We start from the raw sequence: 15,207 nt of genomic DNA, 5'->3' as shown, positions 1-15,207 counted from the left end.
CCACCCACACAAGTGAGGTACCATTTTTCTCTGACGACTTTGGGGAACGCGGAGTGGGTGGAATTTTGTGGATCCACGAAGATTCCAGAACTTTCCACTACAAAAATGTGAGGAAAATGTGGGTTTTTTTCACAAAGTTTGGGGTTTGCAAGGGATTCTGGGTAACAGAACCTGGTGAGAGGCACACAAGTCACCCCATCCTGGATTTCCCTTGGTGTCTAGTTTTAAAAAATTTACAGGTTTGCTAGGTTTCCCAATGTGCCGACTGCGCTAGGGCCCAAAATCCACAGGTAGGCACATCCTAAAGAAAATTCAGTGCCTAGTGGACTTTCAGCCGCCTTGGGGAGGGGGAAATCGAGGGCTATTGCCCCAATATGCCCCCAAGGGGGTAGAAAGACTGTGGATTTATTTTTGTGGGAGTGGGGACATTGGGATGCCCATTATGGGAAGCCCCATCCCTACTAATAGAAAAGCCAGCATATTCGCTGGCGCCTAGTGGACTTTTTGACCCCCAAAGGGCAGATCAGGGGCTACTGCCCCATCTGCCTCCTGGGGGCGCAGAAAGTCCGTGGCTTTTTTTTTGGGGGGGTTGGGGGCATTGGCATGCCCATTTTTGGCAACCCCTACCCCGAACTTTGAGAAAAAATAACCCCTGGTGGCTAGTGGACTTTCTGTCCCACCGCTGGGGGGCAGTTAAGGGGCTATTGCCCCATCTGCCTCCCAGGGAGGGCAGAAAGGCTGTATCATTTTTTTGGGGGTGGGGGCCTTGACATACCCATTCTGGGTAACCCCCACCCCTACCTATATAAAAAAATCCCTGGAGCTTAGTGGGCTTTCTGCCCCCCTGGGGGCAGATCAGGGGCTATTGCCCCCATCTTCCTCCTGGAGTGGCAGCAAGTCTTTGGTTTTCTTTGGGGTAGTGGGGGCATTTGCATGCCCATTTTGGGCAGCCCCCACCCCGGGCCTATAAAAAAATAATCCCTGGTGTCTAGGGTGCTTCCTGCCCCCCAGGGGTGGCAGAAATACTAACATTTTGTTGGGGGGAGGGGTGAGAGCATTGGCATGCCCGTCTTTGGTAGCCCTCACCCCTAAATTAATTGTTTAAAAAAAAACTGGCATCTAGTGGGCTTTTTGCCCCCCAGGGGGGTAGATTGGGGGCTACAGCCCCCATCTGCACTCGGGGGTAGCAGAAAGACTGTTATTGTGCAGGGGGGGGGGGTTGGGGGCTTTGGTGTGCTCACTTTGCGCAACCCTCACCCCTAATTTACACAATAAAATAAATCCCTGTTTTCTAGTGGGCTTTCTGCCAACCCAGGGGGCACAAAGACTACAATTGTGTGGGGGGGAGGAGTGGGGGCATTGGCATGCCCATCTTGGGCAGACCCCACCCCTAAATTAAATGTTAAAAAAACCCTGGCGTTCAGTTGGCTTTTTGCCCCCCCAGGGGGGTAGATTGGAGGCTACAGCCCCCATCTGCACTCGGGGGTGGCAGAAAGACTCTAATTGTGCAGGGGGGAGGGCATTGGTGTGCCCATATTGGGCAGCCCCCACCTCTAATTTACATAGTAAAAAGATTACCTGGTTCTTGTGGGCTTTCTGCCCCCCCAAGGGGGCAGAAAGACTGAATTAGGCCAAAAATATGGGGGGCCCTTGCCCAAGGAGCTGCTCTCCCCTCCCTGGTGCCTAATGGGTGGATCCCCAAGCAGGGATCCACTAGGGTGGGGTCCCCTTACCAACTATACCTCTCCCATCTGTTTCGGTGCTCGGGGGCTGAGATAGCCCCACGAGCACCGAAACAATGAAACTGAAACTAAGTTTCAGTTTCATTTTCATTGCAATGACGACAGCACGCCATGCGCACGATCCTCATTGCAATGCAAATTGGCCTCGGGAGGTTGGGAAAGCTCTTCCCCAACCTCCTGAGGCCAATACATAAAAGGGAAATCCCTCTGCTGTCTGCAGCAGAGGGATTTCGAGCCCCTGTCCTCATGACAGAATGGTTCCGTCATGAGCACAGGAGCACCGGTGCTCATGACGGAACCATTTTGCCATGAGCACCAACGGAGTTAATGTGTGGGTGCTGGTAGTGTGTGTTCAAAGTAACACACTCTAGTATAGTACAAAGGGACAGTTGTATTGAACTGTGTGGGAAGACTATGTGTTTGTGCTGCATGTTAGTTTGCTGGTGGTAGCACATTACATGTGGATTACAGTATTGGGCACTGAATGTGCTGTGACAGTACACTGAGTCCAGAAGTGTCTGCACTGCTACATAACATGGAGGACCTTGGGTTCTTTTGTGGGTAAGGTCATGACTGGCTGGGGAAAACATGAGCAGTAAAGGAATCCCACCAGACTGAGTTTTACAGTTCAGGAAAGCTAAAAGCTGGGTGGGAGATACACTGGAGTATTGGAGAGCCAGCCTATCTCTGTGCTTTCCTAAGTGTTTGATGAATCAGTGATAGATCACAAGGAAGGGACCTGGACACATCTCAGAAAGAGAGAGATTGGGCCGAATCGGGAATCTAAAAGAGTGGGGCAGAGGGCCCAGGATCAACCTTTCAATGCACATATGACTGTGGATGACATCCAGATGTGTACCCCGGTAATTCATATGAATCTTGATGTGGGAGCAATCAGCTTTGGGTTCCTGTCTTCCTCAGCTGCCATGATCCCTGCTGTTCCCCTGGCTGGGTGATAAGGACTGCGCATGCATCACTTGAACCCAGAGTAACTCTGAAGCAGGCATAAGGATTGATGCAGCATTAACAAGATAGGGCCCCCCAGAGCATTGCTGGAGCTGCATCGCGCTTGCGACGCAACTCCAGCAATGCGCCACTTTTACGGCACAGATGCATCACGCATCTGTGCTGTTTTTGCCCCATGGTGCACCGCATTGTAAATGCGGCGCATCCATGGTGGCGGAGGTGTGGCGCACAATAACTGGCGCATCCCTGCTGATATGCAGGGATGCGCCAGTTATTGTAAATATGCCCCTTAGTATACACAGGGCCAGGCAAGTGCCCTTGCATGTCATGGTTACTGTAATTCAAGGTATTGGGTTGCCCTCATGCATCCTTGTGTGTCACAAGTACAATGCAATCCATGAGGAAAATGAGCCTCAGTATCTGGCTAGTATTGGTACAACCTTCCAGATTTCTGCATTGTTGATTACATTTTGTCTGAGCAGTGAGGTATACACATTAGTTAATGATGTGTGTGCAACAGTGTGTTGGCCTCGCATGACCCACACATCTTATTTATAGGTGGCAAGTACTTGTGTACTTTGCAAAAAATCTCACTGTGTGTCTAGCAATAAAATTGATTGATTGATTGATGTACTTATAGAGCGCAGCTATCACCCTACGGGCATCTTGGCGCTTGCATTGGGAACCCATCCTGGTTTTTCCCTGTAAGATAACCCGTACTGGGCATCCCCAAGGTGAAAGCCAGGCATCCCGCCGCGGGGGGCCGTTGTGGAGATTAAGCAGGCTTGTTGCCCAGAGCTGCATAGTGTGAACTCGTGCTTAGAGTGGGCACCGAAGCGAGAATTATCGAGCCCGTGGACAATTGGGCTCTGGACCCTGCCGCGTCGGGAATCAAACCCAGGTCCCGGGTCTGATCTCTGCTTCAGGGTATGCCTCCTCTAACCAGTGAGCTACACTTCTCCAATGCAGTTTGTTGATACACTCTGACGTTACATTGGCAAACTACACATTGCTCATCATACCATCGCAATGTATGTAGTTGGTGTAATGCATATACAAAGATAGCATGTGCAATTGACTTTAGATCACTGTTCTTCAACTACAAAAAGTGGTTTAGGGTTTTAGAGTTACATATTATTATGCAGACTTTTAAGAAACAACTATACAAAACTCATAATGGTTTTTAAAAAACAGAGTTTTTTTGTATAATTCCAGACATTCAGATCCTCTCATTACAACATGTGAGTAGTTGGTTGGTTATGGCAATCAACAGGTATACAACATAATGATGCATTGTGCCTAAACAATTAATTTGTTTACACGAGTTCACATTTACATTTCATCATTTTGATTAGTGAGGAGGAAAAAATTGCCATTAGCAAGTGAAGCATTTTATTCTGAACTGCAAGTGGACAGGATGAGCTACTGCACAAACTAAAAGTACTGTACTGGGTTCCAAAGAAGGTAGCATGATGTCCTATACAGGACATTCAGAAAAACTGTGGCCAGGGGGAACTCACAAATGTTTATCAGGAAGTTCATCTTTGGAAAATGGGGAACCTTACATATTCCTCCTCTGGAAGTTGTTGAGTTGGAATGAGAGGCAACTGAGTGGTGTTACTAGAATCAGGCGCACACATCAGAGGCAGATGATGTAACTCCCATATTTCCAACATTTGTGAGTACCAGTAAGGCAGCATGGTAGTCCCTAGCAAGCGTTTGCTGATTAGCCAGTAAAGCAAGAACATTGCTGTTGAGGGCACTTGACAGTGCAATGAAGGAGTCAATCTTGGCCTGCAGGATGGATGTATTAATGTCTCCCAGCTGCCTGACAACTTCACTGGTGTCAGATATAGAAGGCTGGTGTTGGTGATCGTTCTGCATTAGGACACCAGCAATGTCAGGTACGGACTCATCAATCCCATGAAGCCAAGAGTGGGTGTCTGTGATAGCCTTCATCAACCACTTAATAAGGCTAAGACACCTACAGACTCCTTCAAGAGTGCTCACTAGGGTCTCCAGCCCCAGCCGAACCTCATTAGACATTCACTGCTGAAATCATACCACTCGCTGTTGAAAAGCAACTTGGGGGTAAACAGAGTCCTCAGCTATGATATCAAAGGTTGATGGTCCAGTCTATGTTGGTTCATCTGGAGACTCAACAATGTCGTCTTTCCTTGCCAGTACAGGAGAAGAAATTTCAAAAGTGTCCAAGGGTTGTAGGAAGGTGTCTTCATCCACGGGGGCAGGATGGTGTCCTGAATAGGTTGGGCATCACGGACAGGCTGAACTCTAGGAGGTGTTATTTGTTCCTCTGGAAAGAAATATAAATATGTTATGAAGATTCAATGAGTGACTGTGACATTAGTGATTTTTGTAACATTCGGACAGTATTTTTCTTCTCTTGCAAGTACACAGGAATATGTGGAGCACATGTTTCTACAAGTGGATATAGCTGTATTGTACTATTGTTGCTTTTCAAAAGTACATTGCTCATGCAATCTCAGCATTTACTGAAGACCTATTTGTGTAAATTTCACACAATGCAGCTAAGCAGCTTGCTGCCCTGACTGAGAGAGCAAGTGCAGGAATGGGCCACATTTTGCATACTATGGTCAATTTTCCCTCCAATTTTCTTTCCTCTATGTGCAGCGATAAAGGCCCTTCATGCACTGCAGGTAAGGCTGCATACACTGTAGATAGGCACCAACTTAATATGCAAGCATGTGCCGTGTGCAATCTACCAAAATCAGTGGCATAGTAAGGTTGCCATGTGCCCTAATACAAACCGCAGACACCCATAACTGGGGCGCAGAGGGCTCCTTGCACCCCCTGGGCATGGGTGCCACTGCATCTTGGGTCCTAATCATTCTACCTCTACTTCCTCTGTATTTGCTATCTCCATATAAGTCTTTTAAAAAAAAAAAATTATTAAGCAGGGCATCGAGAACATAACTCATCACAAAAGAGATACATAACAGGATAATATCAATAGATCATGATATGGATAAAAAACGTACATAAAAACATAAAATATGTGCAAAAAACATTTTTTCATCGGAGGTTCGAGAACAACGCCATTTAAACATTCTTGCAGAAATATTTAAAGTGCTAATATATGAAAGTGTTAAAGTGCTAAAGTGTAAAGATGCTAAAGTGCAAGAATATCTCTGGAATCAATCTCCAAACCCCTTCAACATATACCCCATATTCCACCAACCTCTAAAATTCAAGAGGACTTAAATACCTTATCGTAGCAAGACCACTAACCTATCAGATTATCCAAACTCCTAAAATACTTCCAGATTTCATTAAACTTTTTGAGAGCACCCACTCGCCTCGCATAAGCTTCCTCAAAGGCCCTAGTCCACTTCATTTTGTTTATCACTTTTCATAAATGGGTACTTCCGACGACCTCCAGTTCTGAAGAATTAAGGAGCGGGCAACCAGGGAAGAGATAAAGAAAAAAGCCTTCTCTGCTTTTGTCAGTGTTGCCCTATTTTTACTAATTCCAAACAGGGCAACCTCGGCCTCTGGCTGGACCCTCTTCTTAATTGCCCTATCTAAAGCCAAGAAGATCTTACTCCTGAAGGGCCCTAATCTAGGACACATAAAAAAATATGTAGCCAGGCCCCTTCACCTTCTGCCTGGCACCGGAAGCATCTATTTTCAACTTCTGGGTATTTCTTATTAAGTGTTTAAGTATGTAAAGTATGCCAGCCACCAGGATAAAAAGGCCATTCTTTTAAAATTAGCGGCTCTCAAGGCCTTACTATCAGACTGGCATAAGACTTGCCATTCTTGACTAGACAGGGTACATTGCGTTTCCTGAGTTACCCTTTCTAGATGCTTCTTAACCAGTAAGGGTTGGCCCTCATTGTGCAAAAGACTATACCAGTTACCCACCCCTCTTAGCTTTGCTCCAAAAAGGGCTGTCATCAATTCAGTTGGCGCACTAGCAGTAAAATTTTGTCTGTTTAGGAAATATGAAATCTGTAGATATTAAAGAAATCTGGCTTCCTACTGTCCCCGTTCCTCATCAGCACCTCTTGCCAGGTGATTATCCTGTTCCGAATTAAGAAATGTCTTAACTCTTCAAACTCACAGTCCTTCCAATTTCTCAGATGTCTAGATGGGAATTGGAGGTCAAGTTATTTACATTCTCCTAATTTTAAATAGTGGAGCCCGGAGGAATCATCCCTCTTAAAAAAGGATTGAAGTCTGACAGAGTAATTCTTCAACGTCTTACATCTTGTCCTTTTAGGGAGTTTAGAGGTTTTTGAAAATGTTGGAATCTGGGAGCCCGCTTCCCACACCATTTTATCCACAAAAAAATTGTCATTTAAAACATTAGAAACCAATAGACGAGATGTTAAGTCTAAAAAGGCGGCTTCATAATATAAGCGAACATGAGGTAAGGCCAATCCACCCTGGTTAATATCTAATTGAAGTGAAGAAAGCTTATCCCTTGATGTCTTCTTCCCCCAAACAAACTGTCTAAACATAGTTTCCAGCTCCTCAAAGTACTTAATGTTAATTTTGATAGGTATCTTTATAAAAAGGAAAACAAGTTAAAGAAGTTAAAGGTAGCAGCGACCAGTTGTCCAGCAGTTCCTTGATTTTACCCTGCATTGCTACGTAATTCAACTTGTATAGCTGTTGATATTGATCAGAGACATAGATCCCCAAGTAAAGTATTGGGTCAGGCTTAACAGCTTGGTACTTAAGATTGACTGGTAGAAAATTTGTGTCAGAGTTCAGTACGAGGATTTCTGTTTTGTTTTGTTTTATTTTATATCCCCCAGTTAATTCAAATTAACAGAATTCCATCGAAACCAGTTCCAAGTTCTGACTTTCGGGTTTTAAATATAAAATAATATCGTCTGCATGTAACTTTAATTTGGACATACTCAGAATTGGAGCGTTGATTGCAACATTTTCTTACATTTGGATGGCTAAAGGTTCAATGAAAAATGTGAACAGTAAAGGGGAAAGCGGGCACCCTTCTCTTGTCCCCCGGTTTAGTTTTACTGTGCCCGCACGACTTGCATTAATTACCACCTGAGCCCCCTGATAAATGTTCCGAACCATTAAAATAGCCTGGGAAGGGATGCCAAACCTGCCAAGGCCAAAAAAGAGGGTAATCCAATTTACCAGGTCCCATGCCTTTTCGGCGTCGACCATCATGCTACAGGCTAGGGTTGTGTTACAATAGTTAAGAGCCTGTATTAAAAATTCAGTATTAGATGACATAGATCTCCCTTCTATGATCCCGGACTGATCCTTATGGATTATTTCCTGTGCAATGGGTATAAAACGCTGCGCCCAGACCTTCATTAAGATCTTATAATCAGCGTTAAGGAGACTGATGGGTCTATAGAAATTAACATCTTTTGGATCCTTTCCTTTTTTCACAAAACTGACAACGATCGCTTCTTTAAAAGACGAGGGCACCACACCGCCATATTTGATATAATTAAATAGCTTAGTCAATGGTTGAGTCAATTCCTTGGCAAATACCTTATACAATTCAAAAGGGAGCCATCTTCTCCACAAGCTTTGGCTCCAGCAATTGATTTTAAGGCTGCCAGAATTTCTGAATTTGAAATGTCTATTTTTAGCTGTTCTACAAGGGGATCAGACAGTTTCGGCAGATCTACACCGTCAAAATAATTCTGTATAGTATCTTGCCCAGCTGGGTATTCCATTGTATTCAGCTGTTGGTAGTGTTCCATGAAGGCCTGAGCCATCTCATCACTTTTTGATACTACAAATCCAGTCTTGGGATCCACCACCTTTGAAATTAGGGCCGCTTCTTGTCTAGTTTTTGTAGAGCCAGCTAACAATTTATCCACCATTTGGCTTTCCTCGTATACCAGTGGTTGGTAAGTTCGAGAGCTACTAATTTCTTCTAATAAGAAGAATTCCCTCAAAGCATTTTTGGCATCTTCAAGGAGATGTCGTTAAGATACGTTGCTCAGATCTTGAGCCCTTTCCACGGCCAGCCGGAGTTCAGCTATTTTAGCCCGTCGTACTTTCAACTGAACGGCCGAGAAGGAGATAATTTGTCCTCAAACAGCAGCCTTGAACCCCCCCACATACTGAGAAGGGTTCAGCTGTCTCCTCATTTAGCCTGAAATATTCAAGAATCCATTCTCTTAGGCTCTCGACCCATTGTTGATCATGAAGGAGAAGACGATCCATCTGCCACCTGAATCGCTCCCTTTTCTCCTCATCAATTTCTAGGTCCAGCTTGATATATGAGTGGTCAGAGAAAGAATTAGCCCCGATGTCTGCCTTTAAGATATTCAATGATCTGGAAGTTAAAAAAAAATCAATACGAGATGCTGTCTGGTGTTGGTGAGAGTGGCATGTATAGCTATTTGTGACCGGGTTGGCATTACGCCATGGGTCTATCAGCTGATAGTCATGTTTTATAACTTCTAAGATTGTTTTTGTATTTGGTTTCAATTGTTTTTTAAGATCCTGGATATAATTGAAGTCCCCCCCAATAATGATCTGTCCGGGGGCTCCCCTTAGAAGCTCGTTGGTCTGGGCTAGCCCAGAAGCATCATCCATAATCGGACCTTAATAATTCACAAAATTCAAAATCCTCCCATTTACTTTTGCCACTACCCTTAGCCATCTTCCCTGGGGATCCTTGTGAACCTGTTCAAATTCCCAAGATAGTTTTCTAGACAAGTAAATAGCTACACCTGTCATTGCTAACCCAGCTGACGCAAAAAAAGCATCAGAGAAAGTTGTCTGTAGAAAGAGCTTGGGTGAGTTAGACTTGAGGTGTGTCTCTTGAAGAAAAAGAACTTGGGGCATGAAAGAGGCGAGCCATCTTATAAGCCCACAATATTTCTGTTTGTTAAGCATGCCACTCATGTTACATGACAAAATACTAAAATTACTAGCCATATCTATTGATTGGACAAGTATGGTATTTTAGCAAATGCAAGATCCTATTTTCTCCTCCTTTGTTCCCTTTGCCACTGCTCTTTTTACTGCTAAGTAAAACCCAGTCCCACCCCCCGCATATTCCCTCCTGGATTGTGGGCCCCACCCCCCTGAAATGTGAAAAACCCCACTAACCACGCTAACCACATTTCAGCCCCCCCTACCTTCCTAGTAGGTGTCATGGAACTACACCCTTGGTAACCCTACCTCCCCCAGCAATGGATTCATTTTAGAGAAGAAATCTCTTTCAATAATTCCTGGGCCTCTTCTATGCTTGAGAATGTATGGAATGTTCTTCTCACCAGGACCCTAAGCTTTGATTGCTGAGCAATAAAAGCATGCTCCCCTTGAGCTTTGAAGAGATACAGGAGTTTCACAAACTCTTTACGCCTGTGTGCGGCTACCACTGACATATCTGCAAAAATCAGACCTTTAAACCCCTCATTGATGGAAAACTGTCTCTGCTGAATGGCTTTAGCCAGAACGTTCTCTTTTGCACGGTAGTCTGCAAAGTTAGTCAAAATGGCATTTGGAAATTTAAGATTAGGTAGGGAATGAGCTGGAATGCGATGAGCCCTGATTATTGCTAGGTCTCCAGTGAACTCAGGTAACACCTTTTGTTTAATAAATGATTCCACCCACTGGAGAACATTGGCTCCCTCGCTTCCCTCAGGTACCCCCACGATTCGGAGATTCGAATGACGGTAGTGGTTCTCCAAATCCTTGAGTTTGCTCTACAGAACCATTTTGTCTTTCGTTGATGCATTTACTTTTAGAAGCATGGAATTCATCTGGTCTTCTAGCGAGGCGATCCTTGATTCGGCTTCTTGCAGTCTAACAGGGAAGCAGGTCACAGCCTCCTCAATTTTCCCAAGCCGATGATGTAAAGCAGCGATCTCATTCTCCTGAGACTTCTTCATGTCTCTAATCTCATCCAAAATGAGATTAAGCATGGTCTTTATTTCCAGCTGTTGCGTACTGACTCCTCCACTTAGTAGTTTGGGGGCTTCTTGTTGAAGTTTGCCATCTGATCTGGCTAGCTGATCTGGCCGTTGTGGCTCATCTTTACTAAATATTTGGGATGATACCAGAGACTGCACCTTACCCTCCAGCTGTTGATTTAGGGCGTCTTCTGCTTGGGGAGACAGAGCAATAGCCGAAAGATGAGCTGAAGCCGTTGATGGCGCTGGTGCTGGTGTACTAGCCTGGCCGTGCCCTGGATGTCCGGCCTCTGGTAAGGTCGAAGTGGCTGCCAAAGGAGCCGGAGCCCGAAGAGGAGGGGGAGATGAGAACAAAGTTTGCGAAAAGTCAGTTGAGTCAGTTGACACTTTTTCTAGTGTGGTTGCAGAAGCCTCATTTGATTTTAACAAGGCAGCCATCGTTTGAGCAATTATAGGTTGAGCGCTTTGTTTTTAGAATAACGGAAGTTTTTATCACTTTTTAGCTCGACCTTTTTAATCTTTATCGCTGGCACGCTAACCTGCTCCTTCTTTCGACTGATAGAACCATCCACTTGGATTGAACTACTAGGGCTAATAGCAACCCGCTCCCCTGGCTGGGGCTCCAGCTGGGGCGCAGCCGGCTCTCCTTCTGAACCCTCAAAGCTAGTATTCAGTCCTGATCGGTTTACAGCGTTCCCAGCTTTAGCTGTTGAACGAGTCGCTTTTGCTTGAGCTGAGCGTGTTTTGGCTTTTACCCCTGATGCGGCGTCTACTTTGGCAAACACACTCGTCTGTTTATGATGTTTTTCCATCTTTCCTTTAATCCTGCTTATCTGCGTGCCCAATGGGTCAAGCCAAAATACGGGAGAGGGAAAAGAAGTGGAACCTGTGCTGATTGTACCAGCTCCCCCCAAATCCTCTCAGCTGGTAAGGTTGCACTTGAATGCTTGATAATTGCTCTTCAACTTTAAAGTTTGGACTTTAAATTTCTTTTTCCAACAGTTTAATACTTGATCTCATTCATGCATTGATCGATATTTTTTTTAATTGTTTTGCATTGCAGCAGACATTTTTATTACTGTTGTCCGCGCACAAGAGTGCCAAACAAACTAGCTTTGCCAGTGCTTGTCTTTTTTGTGTGTGTTTACAAACAGTCCAGCAGACCAACTGCCAAATGTTTCCCCCATGCGATAAAACTTCCCACCAGACACCAAGACACCAATCACCTTGCTGCCAGCCCCACCTCACAACCGTCGTGCATTAGCTCCTTCTCCTGGGGTTCAAAATCAGCATTTTTACTTCCTTGTACAGCCCCCCTCCAACAAGTCGCCGATTCTCTCCCCAAGCTCCGCCTTAACTCAGGCGCTCCGGCCAGCGAGCTCTGAGCGCCGTCCAGACAACACGGGTTCCACTTCAGGCCCCTGCCAAGTAGCCTCCATCAGCACCGCATCCAGGCTCACCGGCCATGCCAAGCGCGGAGGCTGCCACGAAACGCCAGCCACAATGCAAACACCGGCTGTAAAACGAACAAGACAATCTCCAGTGAAACCTCAGCCTCGGGCAGCAAGCCCGCAGGTATGCTGGGACTCGATTGCCTAGAGGAGGGGGTGGTGATCACCTATGGCTACACGGAGGCTTGGTTCTCCGTAGCCATCCCCTATCTCCATATAAGTTTTATCTCCTCCTTGCACCTTTTCTTATCTTTGCCCACTTCCACTCGATTTCCTAACTTGTCCTTATCGCCTTCCTCATTTTTTTCTCTCCTTGCTCTCTCTTACATTCCCACTTTTCTTTCTCTATTTTTGACTCTGCTCCACTTTTCCCTTATTCTGTCTTCTCTCTTCAATCTACATCCTACTCTTCTCTCTTTGTCAAAGTCTCTCTAATCTCCCTGTTCTCTCTCATGCCACCCTTACTCTGTCAAATCTATATCTTGACTATGCTTCTCTCTCATCTTCTTCCACTCCTTGGCTCCGACCTCCTTGTATGCCACCTCTTGGTCTACCTATTCCCCTTTGGTTGTTTATCATACTTTCCTTCTTTCTTTCCCTCCCTTTTCCCTCTTCCTTCTATGCAACACTCCCCTTTCTTTCTTTTCCTCTCTATTTCTTTCTTTCTATCTCACTTCCATAGCTCATCCTCTCATGTTTCCTTTTCTCTCTGCACGCATATCTCCTCTCTCCCTCCCAAATCATCTTTCCTCTCCATCTCTCTTTTATGTCTGTTCTTCCTACTTTTTTCCTTTTCTATCCAGTAATTTTTCTTACTTTCCAAACCCCATTCTTATCTTTTCTCTTTTTCTCTACCCTCCAATCTTTGTTTCCAATCTGTCTTTCCTATTTCCTTGTTCATTTTCTTACCCTGTCTCCCCTCTTCCTTTATTCTCTCTACTTCATATCCCAGTCCCATCCCTCCATTCTTTCCCTCCTCAATATGTAGACTAAATAGTTGCCCTCCACCCGCCAACCTTATTGTATCACCTCTAGTTCATTCCACCGTTTTGTTTTTCTTCATTTCTGCTGCCTTTTTGGCACATCCATTAATTTCCAAACTATTTTCTTGTCTGTTTTTCTACCTCATGACACGCTCTTGCACAAACCCAATGAATTAAACTTTGGTCTCTGCTCTGCTATAGCCTCTGTTCTGTCTGGGACTGGTTTCACTCTCTCTGGCAACCCCTCCCAGACGGAGACCACACAGATCTAAACCCAGTGAGGCACTTCAAAAAAATTCTTAGCAAAATCAGGGCAAAATCGCTCCTGGGTTGCTTGTGTTTTGGTTCAAGGAGCACCTGGTCTGGCAGCTTGGGCTAGTATGCTCCTATTGGAGTAGGGTCAAGACTGATTTGCATGTGGCTGGGTCCAAACTGAGTTTCCCTAGTGGGCAAAAGAACAATTGTTTGAAATGCTACCCCCAGTGATTGCCATTGGTTGGACCTACTGGAAGCATTCCTCCAATCGCCTTTCGTGTGTTTGATGTAACGCACTAAGTGACCATGGGTAAGCCCAGACGTGGACCCCATGCTCAATATGCCACCAGTTTAAAAATATTTGCCTATTCTTTAAGGTGAAAGTTTCATGATTTTTACAGTTTTTTGAGCAACTGCGACTGAAAAGTATTGGAACTCTTTACTTGAGCATCAAGACTGGAACCTTTTTACCCTGTTCCAATGTCAGTAACACTGGCCGTAATGCCATAGCCAAACCTTCTCATTGCAGTGTGAAGCTCATTCACAAGCGTTTCATTTTACACTGCGTTTTTTTAAAAAAGCAACTCCTTTGTCATTTAAGTGATTTACTGTGCCTCCTGGTGCGCCGCTTGCCTCAAAAAGGGAAGTTTTCATGCTTCCCTTTTGTTATGTATTTTATTCCTTGAGGGGAGAGCACACTTCCACAGAGTGCCTGGGCAATGTAAGAAGCAAAGCTGCACACACGCAGCCTAGAGGGAACATAGGTTATGGTAAATTTCTGCTGTCTGCCTGCACTGATGCAAAAAACAATCCTTAGCACCACTGCAGAGACCATTCTACCATGTACCAAGGGTGCCTGCATTTTCTCTAGCCATCAGTTTGTGACCCAGCACTAGCCTAGAGGTATCATATATTGTTATACCGCCAACTGTCCTGCACTCAGCCTTTCACATAGCAGTACACACCAAGCAGCATTACTGTATTGTCTTGCATGTACTTTGTGCAATATTGTGCCATAGGGTTCATATTTCACAAACATCCAAATAGCACTGCATATCAAGCCACATTGCTGCATTGTAAAGGGAAGGGACTGTACATACCATAATTCTATTTTTTGGGGCAATCCTGTGGTTTGCTAGCACACACACAGTCAACTACAGACTCCTCAACACTAAAAGCCAAGGTGCATCTCTGATGTGGATAGCCTCTTTCATAATTGTAGGTATGCACCAGCTCAAGCTCACTCCATTCCCTCAGGGCCCAAGCAGCTCTTCTACAGAGCCCGGGAAAACTCTTCAGTCATCCCCACTCTCTTAAAGCTGGACACGACTCCTCTGGCAATCATCATTCAGATCCAGAATTTACATCATCTCTTACACTGATGCCATCCAGATCGTACAACATTTCTAAGGAGACACCAACACCACCAACAGATGTTACAATATAGCATTGACTAACATGGCTAACTGTATGTGAGATTAGTTGCTCATACTCAATCTGACAAGATAGAAGTGATGATATTCTGTAACTTTTACTCAATGTACTCACCCTGGTTGCCCACATAACTAGGCCGAAGCCCCTCATCATCCAACACCCGAGACACCTGTCCACCATGCTGGACACCTACCTCACCATGAGAATTCAAATTGTCACCATCACCTCTACCTGCTTTCAATTTATTTGCATGGTCAGACATTTCCCCATATGACTGCCTCCTGACACCTGTGGGACCATCAGCTAGGCCCTCATCACATGCACACTGTAGTACACCAATGCCCTCTACAACAGCATCTCTGCACACATGCTACACAAGAGGCAGACTACCAAACACACCACTGCTAGACTATTACTCAGCCTACCTTGTAGCACGCCCTTTAGCCGTGACCTCAGAAAAACTCTATTACTT

This window comes from Triturus cristatus, chromosome 10 (assembly GCF_964204655.1).
Source record: "Triturus cristatus chromosome 10, aTriCri1.1, whole genome shotgun sequence".
NCBI lineage: Eukaryota > Metazoa > Chordata > Amphibia > Caudata > Salamandridae > Triturus > Triturus cristatus.
Note: the sequence above shows the minus strand (reverse complement) of the source record.